Raw genomic sequence first — 12,887 nt, forward strand, 5'->3', positions numbered from 1 at the left:
TTGAACAAAATGTCTAGCCAGTATTGCTTTTTGCTTTTTAAAATGCTGCACTGGAGTCGCTCTAAGGGAGTGAAGTCCAGTATCCCTGGAAGCAGACTGTGCTGCACTGGAGTCACTCTAAGGGAGTAAAGTCCAGTATCCGTAGAAGCAGCCGGTGCTGCAACGGAGTCACTCTAAGGGAGTAAAGTCCAGTATCCCTAGAAGCAGCCTGTGCTGCATTGGAGTCGCTCTAAGGGAGTAAAGTCCAATGTCCCTGGTAGCAGCCTGTGCTGCACTGGAGTGGCTCTAAGGGAGTAAAGTCCAGTATCCCTGGTAGCAGCCTGTGCTGCACTGGAGTCGCTCTAAGGGAGTAAAGTCCAAAATCCCTGGTAGCAGCCTGTGCTGCACTGGAGTCGCTCTAAGGGAGTAAAGTCCAGTATCCCTGGTAGCAGCCTGTGCTGCACTGGAGTCGCTCTAAGGGAGTAAAGTCCAATATCCCTAGAAGCAGCCGGTGCTGCACCGGAGTCACTCTAAGGGAATAAAGTCCAGTATCCCTCGTAGCAGCCTGTGGTGCGCTGGGGTAACTCTAAGGGAGTAAAGTCCAGTATCCCTAGAAGCAGCCGGTGCTGCATCGGAGTCGCTCTAAGGGAGTAAAGTCCAATATCCCTAGAAGCAGCAGCTGGTGCAGCTACGGAGTCACTCTAAGGGAGTAAAGTCTGGTATTCTTAGAAGCACCCGGTACCGCAACGGAGTCACTCTATGGGAGTGAAGTCCAATATCCCTAGAAGCAGCTGGTGCTGAACAGGAGTCCCTCTAGGGGAGTAAAGTCCAGTATCCCTAGAAGCAGCCGGTGCTGCACCGGAGTCGCTCTAAGGGAATGAAATCCAGTATCCCTGGTAGCAGCCTGTGCTGCATCGGAGTCGCTCTAAAGGAGTAAAGTCCAACATCCCTAGAAGCATCCGATGCACCTCCGGAGTCGCGCTACAGGAGTGAAGTCCAGTATCCCTGGTAGCACCCTGTGCTGCACCGGAGTCACTCTAAGGGAGTGAAGTCCAGAATCCCTAGAACAGCCGGTGCTGCACCGGAGTCGCTCTAATGGAGTAAAGTCCAATATCCCTACAAGCAGCCGGTGCTGCACTGGAGTCGCTCTAAGGGAGTGAAGCCCAGCATCCCTGGTAGCAGCCTGTGCTGCAATGGAATCACTCTAAGGCAGTGAAGTCCAGTATCCCTGGTAGCAGGTGGTGCTGCACGGAGTCGTGCTAAGGGAGTAAAGTCCAATATCCCTAGAAGCAGCCGGTGCTGCAACAGAGCCACTCTAAGGGAGCGAAGTCCAGTATCCCTGGTAGAAGCTTGTGCTGCACTGGAATTGCTCTAAGGGAGTAAAGTCCAATATCCCTAGAAGCAGCCGGTCCTACACCAGAGTCCCTCTAAGGGAGTAAAGTCCAGCATCCCTGGTTGCAGTCTATGCTGCACCAGAGTCACTCTAAGGGAGTAAAGTCCAGTATCCCTGGTAGCTGCCGGTGCTGTAGTGGAGTCACTCTAAGCGAGTAAAGTCCATTATCCCTAGAACCAGCCGGTGCTGCACCGAAGTCGTTCTAAGGGAGTAAAGTCCAGCATCCCTGGTTGCAGGCAGTGCTTCACCAAAGTCTCTCTAAGGGAGAAAAGACTAGTATCTCTGGTTACAGCCTTTGCTGCAATGCAACGGAGTCACTCTAAGGGAGTAAGGTCCCGTATCCCTGGTTGCAGCCTGTGCTGCAATGGAGTCGCTCTAAAGGACTAAAGTCCAGCTTCCCTGGTTGCAGCCAGTGCTTCACCTAAGTCTCTCTAAGAGAGACGACTAGTATCTCTGGTTACAGCCTGTACTGCAATGGAGTCACTCTAAGGGAGTAAAGTCCAGTATCTCTGGTTACAGCCTGTGCTGCAACGGAGTCACTCCAAGGGAGTAAAGTCCAGTGTAAGGAAATGCCTCCTTGGCATGGTTACCCCCTGACTTTTTGCCTTTGCTGATGCCAAGTTATGATTTGAAAGTGTGCCCGGACCCTGCTAACCAGGCCCCAGCACCAGTGTTCTTACACTAAACTGTACCTTTGTCTCCACAATTGGCACAACCCTGGCACCCAGGTAAGTCCCTTGTAACTGGTACCCCTGGTACCAAGGGCCCTGATGCCAGGGAAGGTCTCTAAGGGCTGCAGCATGTCTTATGCCTCCCTAGGGACCCCTCACTCAGCACATACACACTGTAAGGGAATGCCTCCTTGGCATGATTACCCCCTGACTTTTTGCCATTGCTGATGCTAAGTTATGATTTGAAAGTGTGCTGGGACCTTGCTAACCAGGCCCCAGCACTGGTGTTCTTTCCCTAAACTGTACTTTTGTCTCCACAATTAGCACAACCCTGGCACCCAGGTAAGCCCCTTATAACTGGTACCTCTGGTACCACGGGCCCTGATGCCAGGGAAGTTCTCTAAGGGCTGCAGCATGTCTTATGCCACCCTGGGGACCCCTTGCCAACTTGTGTGTGCTGGTGGGGAGAAAATGACTAAGTCGACATGGCACTCCCCTCAGAGTGCCATGCCAACCTCAAACTGCCTGTGGCATAGGTAAGTCACCCCTCTAGCAGGCCTTACAGCCCTAAGGCAGGGTGCAATTTACCACAGGTGAGGGCATATGTTCATGAGCACTATGCCCCTACAGTGTCTAAGCAAATCCTTAGACATTGTAAGTGCAGGGTAGCCATAAGAGTATATAGTCTGGGAGTCTGTCAAAAACAAACTCCACAGCACCATAATAATGGCTACACTGAAAACTGGGAAGTTTGGTATCAAACTTCTCAGCACAATAAATGCACAATGATGCCAGTGTGCACTTTATTGTAAAAATACACCCAGAGGGCATCTTAGAGATGCCCCCTGAAAACATACCCGACTTCCAGTGTGGGCTGACTAGTTTCTGCCAGCCTGCCACACACCAGACATGTTGCTGGTCACATGGGGAGAGTGCCTTTGTCACTCTGTGGCCAGGAACAAAGCCTGTACTGGGTGGAGGTGCTTCTCACCTCCCCCTGCAGGAACTGTAACAGCTGGCGGTGAGCCTCAAAGGCTCGCCCCCTTTGTTACAGCGCCCCAGGGCATCACAGCTAGTGCAGATGCCCGCCCCTCCGGCCACTGCCCCCACTTTTGGTGGCAAGGCTGGAGGAGATAATTAGGAAAACAAGGAGGAGTCACTCCCCAGTCAGGACAGCCCCTAATGTGCCCTGAGCTGAGGTGACTCTTACTTTTAGAAATCCTCCATCTTGTAGAAGGAGGATTCCCCCAATAGGATTAGGGATGTGCCCCCGTCCCCACAGGGAGGAGGCACCAAGAGGGTGTAGCCACCCTCAAGGACAGTAGCCATTGGCTACTGCCCTCCCAGACCTAAACACACCCCTAAATTCAATATTTAGGGGCTCCCAGAACAGAGGAAGATAGATTCCTGCAACCTAAAGAAGAAGAGGACTGCTGACCTGAAGTCCTGCAGTGAAGACGGAGACGATGACTGATTTGGCCCCAGCCCCACCGGCCTATCTCCCTACTTCGAAGAAAAATGCAACAGCGACGCATCCAGAAGGGGCCAGTGACCTCTGAAGCGTCAGAGGACTGCCCTGCATCCAAAGGACCAAGAAGCTCCCGAGAACAGCGGCCCTGTTCAACAAACTGCAACTTTCTGCAACAAAGAAGCAACTTTAAAGACTTCACGTTTCCCGCCAGGAGCGTGAGACTTTCCACTCTGCACCCGATGCCCCTGGCTCGACCTGCAGAAAACTAACACTACAGGGAGGTCTCCCCGGCGACTGCGAGCCCGTGAGTAGCCAGAGTTGACCCCCCTGAGCCCCCACAGCGACGCCTGCAGAGGAAATCCAGAGGCTCCCCCTGACCGCGACTGCCTGCTTCAAGGAACCCGACGCCTGGAAACCACACTGCATCCGCAGCCCCTAGGACCTGAAGGAACCGAACTCCAGTGCAGGAGTGACTCCCAGGCAACCCTCTGCCCAGCCCAGGTGGTGGCTACCCCGAGGAGCCACCCCTGTGCCTGCCTGCCTCGTTGAAGAGACCCCCGGGTCTCCCCTTTGATTCCTATTAGAAACCCGACGCCTGTTTGCACTCTGCACCCGGCCGCCCCTGTGCCACTGAGGGGGTACTTTCTGTGCCTGCTTGTGTCCCCCCCGGTGCCCCCAAAAAAAACCCTGGTCTGCCCTCCAAAGACGCGGGTACTTACCTGCTGGCAGACTGGAACCAGGGCACCCCTGTTTACATTGAAGGCCTATGTGTTTTGGGCACCACTTTGACCTCTGCACCTGACCGGCCCTGAGCTGCTGGTGTGGTAACTTTGGGGTTGCCTTGAACCCCCAACGGTGGGCTACCTTGGAACCAACTTTGAACCCTGTAAGTGTTTTACTTATCTGTGAACTTAACATTTACTTACCTCCCCAGGAACTGTTGATTTTTGCACTTTTATTTTTGTCCACTTTTAAAATAACATTGCCATTTTTGATAAAACTGTACATGCTATTGTGATTATTCAAAGTTCCTAGAATACCTGAGTGAAATACCTTTCATTTAAAGTATTGTTTGTAAATCTTGAACCTGTGGTTCTTAAAATAAACTAAGAAAATATATTTTTCTATATGAAAACCTATTGGCCTGGAATTTGTCTTTGAATGTGTGTTCCACATTTATTGCCTGTGTGTGTACAACAAATGCTTAACACTACCCTCTGATAAGCCTACTGCTCGACCACACTACCAGAAAATTGAGCATTAGAATTATCTCTTTTTGCCACTATCTTACCTCTAAGGGGAACCCTTGGACTATGTGCACTGTATATTTCTTACTATGAAATAGGATATACAGAGCCAGCTTCCTACATCCAGCATCTCTGGTTGCAGCCTGTGCAGCACCGGAGTTGCTCTAAGGGAGTGAAGTCCAGCATCTCTGGTTGCAGCCTGTGCTGCAACTGAGTCACTCTAAGGGAGTAAAGTTCAGCATCTCTGGTTGCAGTCTGTGCTGTAATGGAGTCACTCTAAGGGAGTAAAGTCCAGTACCTCTGGTTGCAGCCGGTGCTGCACTGGTGTCACGCTAAGGGAGTAAAGTCCAGCATCCCTGGTAGCAGCCTGTGCTGCACTGGAGTTGCTCTAAGGGAGTAAAATCCAGTATCCCTGGTAGAAGACTGTCACTCTAAGGGAGTAAAGTCCAGTACCTCTGGTTGCAGCCGGTGCTGCACTGGTGTCAAACTAAAGGAGTAAAGTCCAGCATCCCTGGTAGCAGCCTGTGCTGCACTGGAGTCGCTCTAAGGGAGTAAAATCCAGTATCCCCGGTAGCAGACTGTGCTGCACCAGAGTCATTCTAAGGGAGTAAAGTCCAATATCCCCAGAAGCAGCCTGTGCTGCACCGGAGTCACTCTAAGGGAGTAAAGTCCAGTATACCTGGTAGCAGCCTGTGCTGCACTGGAGTCGCTCTAATGGAGTAAAGTCCAGTATCCCTGGTAGCAGCCTGTGCTCCACTGGAGTCGCTCTAAGTGAGTAAAGTCCAATATCCCAGAAGCAGCCTGTGCTGCACCGGAGTCGCTCTAAGGGAGTGAAGTCCAGTATCCCTGGTAGCAGCCTGTGCTGCACTAAAGTCGCTCTAAGGGAGTAAAGTCCAATATCCCTAGAAGCAGCCGGTGCTGCACCGGAGCCGCTCTAAGGGAGTGAAGTCCAATATCCGTAGAAGCAGCAGCCGGTGCTGCAACAGAGTCACTCTAAGGGAGTAATGTCCAGTATCCCTAGAAGCAGCTGGTTCTGCAACGAAGTCACTCTAAGGGAGTAAAGTCCAATATCCGTAGAAGCGGCCGGTGCTGCACGGGAGTCGCTCTAAGGGAGTAAAGTCCAGTATCCCTACAAGCAGCTGGTGCTGCGCCGGAGTGGCACTAAAGGAGTGAAGTCCAGTATCCCTGGTAGCAGCTGGTCCTGCACCAGAGTCGCTCTAAGGGAGTAAAGTCCAATATCCCTAGAAGCAGCCAGTGCTGCACCGAAGTCGCGCTAAAGGAGTGATGTCCAGTATCCCTGATAGCAGCCTGTGCTGCACCGGAGTCACTCTAAGGGAGTAAAGTCTAATACCCCTAAAAGCAGCCGGTGCTGCACCAGAGTCGATCTAAGGGAGTAAAGTTCAGCATCCCTGGTTGTAGTCTGTGCTGCACCGGAGTCACTTTAAGGGAGTAAAGTCCAATATCCCTAGAAGCAGACAGTCCTGCACCGGAGTCGATCTAAGGGAGTGAAGTCCAGCATCCCTCGTAGCAGCCTGTGCTGCACTGGAGTCGCTCTAGGGGAGTAAAGTCCCATATCCCTAGAAGAAGCCGGTGCTGCACTGGAGTCACTCTAAGGGAGTAAAGTCCAATATCCCTAGATGCAGCCGGTGCTGCACTGGAGTCGCTCCAAGGGAGTAAAGTCCAGCATCCCTGGTTGCAGGCAGTGCTTCACCAAAGTCTCTCTAAGGAAAAAAAGACTAGTATCTCTGGTTACAGCCTGTGCTGCAATGGAGTCATTCTAAGCGAATGAAGTCCAGCATCTCTGGTTGCAGTCTGTGCTCCACTGGAGTCACTCTAAGGGAGTAAAGTCCAGTATCCCTGGTAGCAGCCGGTGCTGCACTGGAGTAGCTCTAAGAGAGTAAAGTCCAATATCCCTAGAAGAGCCAGTGCTGCAACGGAGTCGCTCTTAGGGAGTGAAGTCCAGTATCCCTTGTAGCTGCCTATGCTGCACTGGAGTCGCTCTAAGGCAGTAAAGTCCAATATTCCTAGATGCAGCTTGTGCTGCACGAGTGTCACACTAACGGAGTAAAGTCTAGTATCTCTGGTTGCAGCCTGTGCTGCAATGGAGTCACTCTAAGGGAGTAAAGTCTAGTATCTCTGGTTGCAGTCTGTGCTGCACCAGTCATTCTAAGGGAGTAAAGTCCAGTATCTCTGGTTGCAGCCTGTGCTGCACCAGAGTCCCGCTAAGGGAGTAAAGTCCAGTATCCCTGGTTGCAGCTGGTGCTGCACTGGAATCATTCTAAGGGAGTAAAGTCCAGCATCTCTTGTTACAGCTTGTGTTCTACTGGAGTCTCACTAAGGGAGTAAAGTCCAGTACCTCTGGCTACAGCTTGTGCTCTACTGGAGTCTCACTAAGGGAGTAAAGTCCAGTATCCCTAGAAGCAGCCAGTGCTGCAAAAGAGTTATTCTAAGGGAGTAAAGTTCAGGGTATTTCACTTGTGTTATTTAGGGAGTACATCTTTTACTGATTGTAGCCTATCATGTTCTGTAGACACTTTAAGGAGGGTCCTTTACCTCTGGTTGCAGCCTGTGATGTCTGAAGACCCTCTAAGGGGTAGGCCCTTTGCTTCTAAGGTGCTGGGGTCTTTCACTTGTGTTATTTAGGGGGTACATCCTTTACTTCTGGTTTTATCATGTTCTGTAGACACTTTGAGGAGGGTCCTTTACCTCTGGTTCCAGCCTGTGATATCTCAAGTGTTTCTAAGAGATATGCCCTTTGCTTCTAAGGTGCTGGGCTCTTTCACTTGTTAGTTCGGGTCCTGTTGGGGAGTACGTCCTTTACTTTAAGGGGGGCTTTTACATCTGGCGTTCCTTGGGAACGCTAGCGCAGAGAAGCAGGGCTCATCCAGCTCTCAGGAGATTCTCTGACCTCATTGCACGTCTTTCCTGCTCTGTTCAGTTTAGTTTTTGAACCTGTCTCTGGGAGGGGGCAGTGTGTGTGCCAAGCGCCGCCCGGGCACTCAGCCACAAATAGCCCTGGGATGCCCTCGGGAGGCTCCACACCCTGAAGGACAGAGGCGGAGAGGAGCCCGGTCTGCAGGGCACACCCGGGTGGCATGGCCCGGTACCTGTGATCTCATTACCCCGCATCAAGGGTATATAAAGGAGCTGAAGACACGCGCCGCCAGGCAGCTGCCCTCCTCGCCTCGGCCGCCTTGCTGGGCCTTGCCCTGGCACTGCCAGTGAGTTCTGGGGCCTCTTCCCTCGGCACTGCTCTACTACTCATACGGCACAGTGTCCGTCCCTGGCACTGTCTCTGGCACTGTCCGTCCCTGGCACTGTCTCTGGCACTGTCCGTCCCTGGCACTGTCGCTAGCACTGTCCGTCCCTGGCACTGTCCGTCCCTGGCACTATCCGTCCCTAACACTGTCTCTGGCACTATCCGTCCCTGGCACTGTCTCTGGCACTGCTCTACTACTAATGCGGCACACTGTCCGTCCCTGGCACTGTCTCTGGCACTGTCCGTCCCTGGCACTGTATGTCTCTGGCACTATCCGTCCCTGGCACTCTCTCTGGCACTATCCGTCTCTGGCACTGTCCGTCCCTGGCACTGTCTGTCTCTTGCACTGTCCGTCCCTGGCACTGTTCTTCTACTCATGCGGCACACTATCCATTCCTGGCACTGTCTGTCTCCGGCACTATCCGTCCCTGGCACTGTCTCTGGCACTGTCCTTCCCTGGCACTGTCCGTCCCTGGCACTATCCGTCCCTAGCACTGTCTCTGGCACTATCCGTCCCTGGCACTGTCTCTGGCACTGCTCTACTACTAATGCGGCACACTGTCCGTCCCTGGCACTGTCTCTGGCATTGTTCTACTACTCATGCGGCACACTATTCGTCCCTGGCACTATCCGTCCTGGCACTGTCTGTCTCTGGCACTGTCTGTCTCTGGCACTATCCATCCCTGGCACTGACTGTCCCTGAAACTATCCGTCCCTGGCACTGCTCTATTACTCATGCGGCACTCTATCCATCCCTGGAACTGTCCGCCCCTGACACAATCCGTCCCTGGCACTGCTCTACTACTCATGCGGCACACTATCCGTCCCTGGCACTGTCTCTGGCACTGTCTGTCTCTGGCACTATCCGTCCCTAGCACTGTCTGTCTCTGGCGCTGTCTGTCTCTGGCACTATCCATCCCTGGCACTCTCTGTCTCTGGCACTATCCGTCCCTGGCACTGTCTCTGGCACTATCCATCCTTAGCACTGCCTCTGGCTCTGTTCTACTACTCATGCGGCACACTATGCGTCCCTGGCACTGTCTGTCTCTGGCTCTATCCGTCTATGGCACTGTCTGTCTCTGGCACTATCCGTCCCTAGCACTGTCTGTCTCTGGCACTGTCCGTCCCTAGCACTGTCTGTCTCTGGCACTATCCGTCCCTAGCACTGTCTGTCTCTGGCGCTGTCTGTCCCTGGCACTATCCATCCCTGGCACTGTCCGTCGCTGGCACTGTCTGTCTCTGGCACTGTTCTACTACTCATGCGGCACACTATCCATCTCTGGCACTGTCTGCCTCTGGCATAGTTCGTCGCTCCTTTCTACCCCTCGAGGACACCTTACCCCTGGCACTGTCCGTCCCTGGCACTGTCCGTCCCTGGCACTGTCTGTCACTCCTTTCTACCCCTCGAGGGCACCTTGACCCCTGGCACTGTCCGCCCCTGGCACTGTGCGTCACTCCCTTCTTCCCCTCCATCCGTGGGTGTCTGACACACTGCCTCTGTCGGTTCCTTCTGCAGATTCCTGACGTGGGTCTCTCAGGGACGTCCGAAGCTGTCAGTCCCAGCGGTAGGTGTCTCGTCCTGTGCGAGAGAGAGAGAGGAGAGAGAGAAGAGAGGGAGAGAGACAGGAGATAGAGAGAGGAGGAGAGGGAGAGAGAGAGAATAGAGGGAGAGAGAGAGAGAGGGAGGAGAGAGAGGAGAGGGAGAGAGGAGAGCGAGAGATAGAGAGAGAGAGAGAAGCGAGGGAGAGAGAGGAGGGAGAGAGAAGTAGGGAGAGAGAAGAGAGAGAGAGAGAGAGAGGAGAGAGGGATAAAGTGACAAAGAGGAGAGAGAGAAGAGAGGGAGAGAGTGACAAAGAGGAGGGAGAGAGAGACAGAGAGGAGCGGAGGAGAGATGGGAGCTTTGGGAGAGTGAGAGAGAGAGAAGGAGGAAGGGGTGGAGGAGAGATGGGAGGTTTGGGAGAGTCAGAGAGAGAGGGAGAGAGTGAGAGAGAAAAGAGAGGGAGAGAGGAGAGAGAGAAGAGAGGGAGAGAGAGAGAAAAGGAGGAGGAAGGGGAGAGGAGAGATGGGAGCTTTGGGAGAGTGAGAGAGTGAGAAGAGAGGGAGAGAGGAGAGAGACAGAGAGAGGAGCGGAGGAGAGCTGGAGCTTTGGAGAGAGAGAGAGAAGGAAGAGGAAGGGGCGGAGGAGAGATGGGAGCTTTGGGAGAGAGAGACAGAGAGAGTGAGGAGATAGAGAAGAGCGGGAGACAGAGAGAGGAGCGGAGGAGAGATATGAGCTTTGGGAGAGTGAGAGAGAGAGAGAAGGAGGAGGAAGGAGCGGAGTAGAGGTGGGAGCTTTTGGAGAGATAGAGAGGAGAGAGAGAGAGAGAGGAGAGAAGAAGAGAGAGAAAGAGGAGAGAGGAGAGAGAGAGGAGAGTGGGAGAGAGAGGAGAGAGGGGAGAGAGAGGAGAGAGAGAGAAGAGAGGGAGAGAGAGGAGAGATGGGAGCTTTGGGAGAGGGAGAGAGAGAGAGAGAAGAGAGAAAGAAGAGAGGGAGAGAGACACAGAGAGAGGAGCGGAGGAGAGATGGGAGCTTTGGGAGAGTGAGAGAGAGAAAAGGAGGAGGAAGGGGCGGAGTAGAGATGGGAGCTTTGGGAGAGAGAAGAGAGGGAGAGAGAGAGGAGAGAGAGAGGGAGGGAGGAGAGAGAGAGGGAGAGAGAGAAGGAGAGAGGGAGAGAGAGGAGAGAGAGAGGAGAGAGAGAAGAGAGAAGTGAGAGAGGGAGGGAAGAGAGGGAGAGAGAGAAGAGAGGGAGAGAGAGAGAGGAGAGAGAGAGGAGAGAGGGAGAGAGAGGAGAGAGAGAGGGAGAGAGAGAAGAGAAAGAAGAGAGAGAAGAGAGGAGATAGAAGAGAGAGAGTGAGAGAGAGAGAGGCAAGAGAGAAGAGAGGGAGAGAGGGAAGCAGAGAGAGGAGCGGAGGAGAGATGGGAGCTTTGGGAGAGTGAGAGAGAGAGAGAAGGAGGAGGAAGGAGCGGAGTAGAGGTGGGAGCTTTGGGAGAGGAGAGGGAGAGAGAGGGAGAAGGAGAGAGAGAAAGAGGAGAGAGAGGAGAGAGGGAGAGAGAGGAGAGAGAGAGAGGAAAGAGAGAGAGAGGAGAGAAGAGAGAGAGAGAAGAGGGAGGTGAGAGAGAGGAGAGAGAAGAGAGAGAGAGGAGAGAGAGAGGGGGAGAGAAGAGAGGGAGAGAAGGACAAAGAGGAGAGAGAGAAGAGAGGCAGAGAAGAGACAGAGGAGAGGGAGAGAGAGAGACAGAGAGAGGAGCAGAGGAGAGATGGGAGCTTTGCGAGAGTGAGAGAGAGAGAAGGAGGAGGAAGGGGCGGAGGAGAGATGGGAGCTTTGGGAGAGAGAGAGAGAGAGGAGGAGGAGAGAGAGAAGAGAGGGAGAGAGGGGAGAGAGAGAGAGAGAGAGAAGGAGGAGCCAGGGGAGAGGAGAGATGGGAGCTTTGGGAGAGGGAGGGAGAGAGAGAGAGAGAGAGAGAAGAGAGAGAGAAGAGAGAGAGAGAGAGAGACAGAGAGAGGAGCGGAGGAGAGATGGGAGCTTTGGGAGAGTGAGAGAGAGAGAAGGAGGAGGAAGGGACGGAGTAGAGATGGGAGCTTTGGGAGAGAGAGAGAGTGAGAGAGAGAGAGGGAGGAGAGAGAGGGAGGGAGAGAGAGAGAGGAGAGAGAGAGAGAAGAGAGGAGTGAGAGAGAGAGGGAGAGAGAGAGAGAGGAGAGAGGGAGAGGAGAGAGGGATAGGGAGAGAGAGAGAGAAGAGAGGAGTGAGAGAGAGAGGGAGAGAGAGAGAGAGGAGAGAGGGAGAGGAGAGAGGGATAGGGAGAGAGAGAGAGAAGAGAAAGAAGAGAGAGTAGAGAGAGAGGCAAGAGAGAAGAGAGGGATAGAGTGACAAAGAGGAGAGAGAGAGGAGAGAGGAGAGGGAGAGAGACAGAGAGAGGAGCGGAGGAGAGATGGGAGCTTTGGGAGACTGAGAGAGAGAGAAGGAGGAGGAAGGGGCGGAGGAGAGATGGGAGGTTTGGGAGAGAGAGAGAGAGAGAGGGAGAGGGAGAAGAGAGGGAGAGAGGAGAGAGAGAAGAGAGGGAGAGAGAGAGAGGAGGAGGAGGAAGTGGAAGGGGAGAGGAGAGATGGGAGCTTTGGGAGAGTGAGAGAGATAGAGAGAGAGAAGAGAGGGAGAGAGAGAGAGACAGAGAGAGGAGCAGAGGAGAGATGGGAGCTTTGGGGGAGAGAGAGAGAGAGAGAGAAGGAGAGGGCAGGGGCGGAGGAGAGATGGGCGCTTTGGGAGTGTGTGAGAGAGAGAGAGGGGAGAGATTGAGAGAGAGCAGAGAGGGAGAGAGGAGAGAAGAGAGGGAGAAAGAGAGAGACAGAGGGAGGAGCGGAGGAGAGATAGGAGCTTTGGGGGAGAGAGAGAGAAGGAGGAGGCAGGGGGGAGAGATGGGAGCTTTGGGAGAGTGAGAGAGAGAGGGAGAGAGTGAGAGAGAGAAGAGAGGGAGAGAGGGGAGAGAGAGAGAGAGAGGAGCGGAGGAGAGATGGGAGCTTTGGGAGAGAGAGAGAGAGAGAGAAGGAGGAGGAGGGGGCGGAGGAGAGATGGGAGCTTTGGGAGAGAGAGAGAGAGAGAGAGAGAAGGAGGATGGAGGGGCGAAGGAGAGATGGGAGCTTTGGGAGAGTGAGAGAGAGAAAGAGGAGGGGGAGGAGAGGTGGGAGCTTTGAGAGAGAGAGAGAGAGGGAGGAGGAGGATTGGGGAGGAGAAATGAGAGCTTTGGGAGAGAGAGAGAGAAGGAGGAAGGGGTGGATGAGAGATGGAGAGGAGAGATGGGAGCTTTGGGAGAGAGAGAGTGAAGGAAGAGAGAC

The sequence above is a fragment of the Pleurodeles waltl genome, chromosome 4_1 (assembly GCF_031143425.1).
Source record: "Pleurodeles waltl isolate 20211129_DDA chromosome 4_1, aPleWal1.hap1.20221129, whole genome shotgun sequence".
NCBI classification, from domain to species: Eukaryota; Metazoa; Chordata; class Amphibia; order Caudata; family Salamandridae; genus Pleurodeles; species Pleurodeles waltl.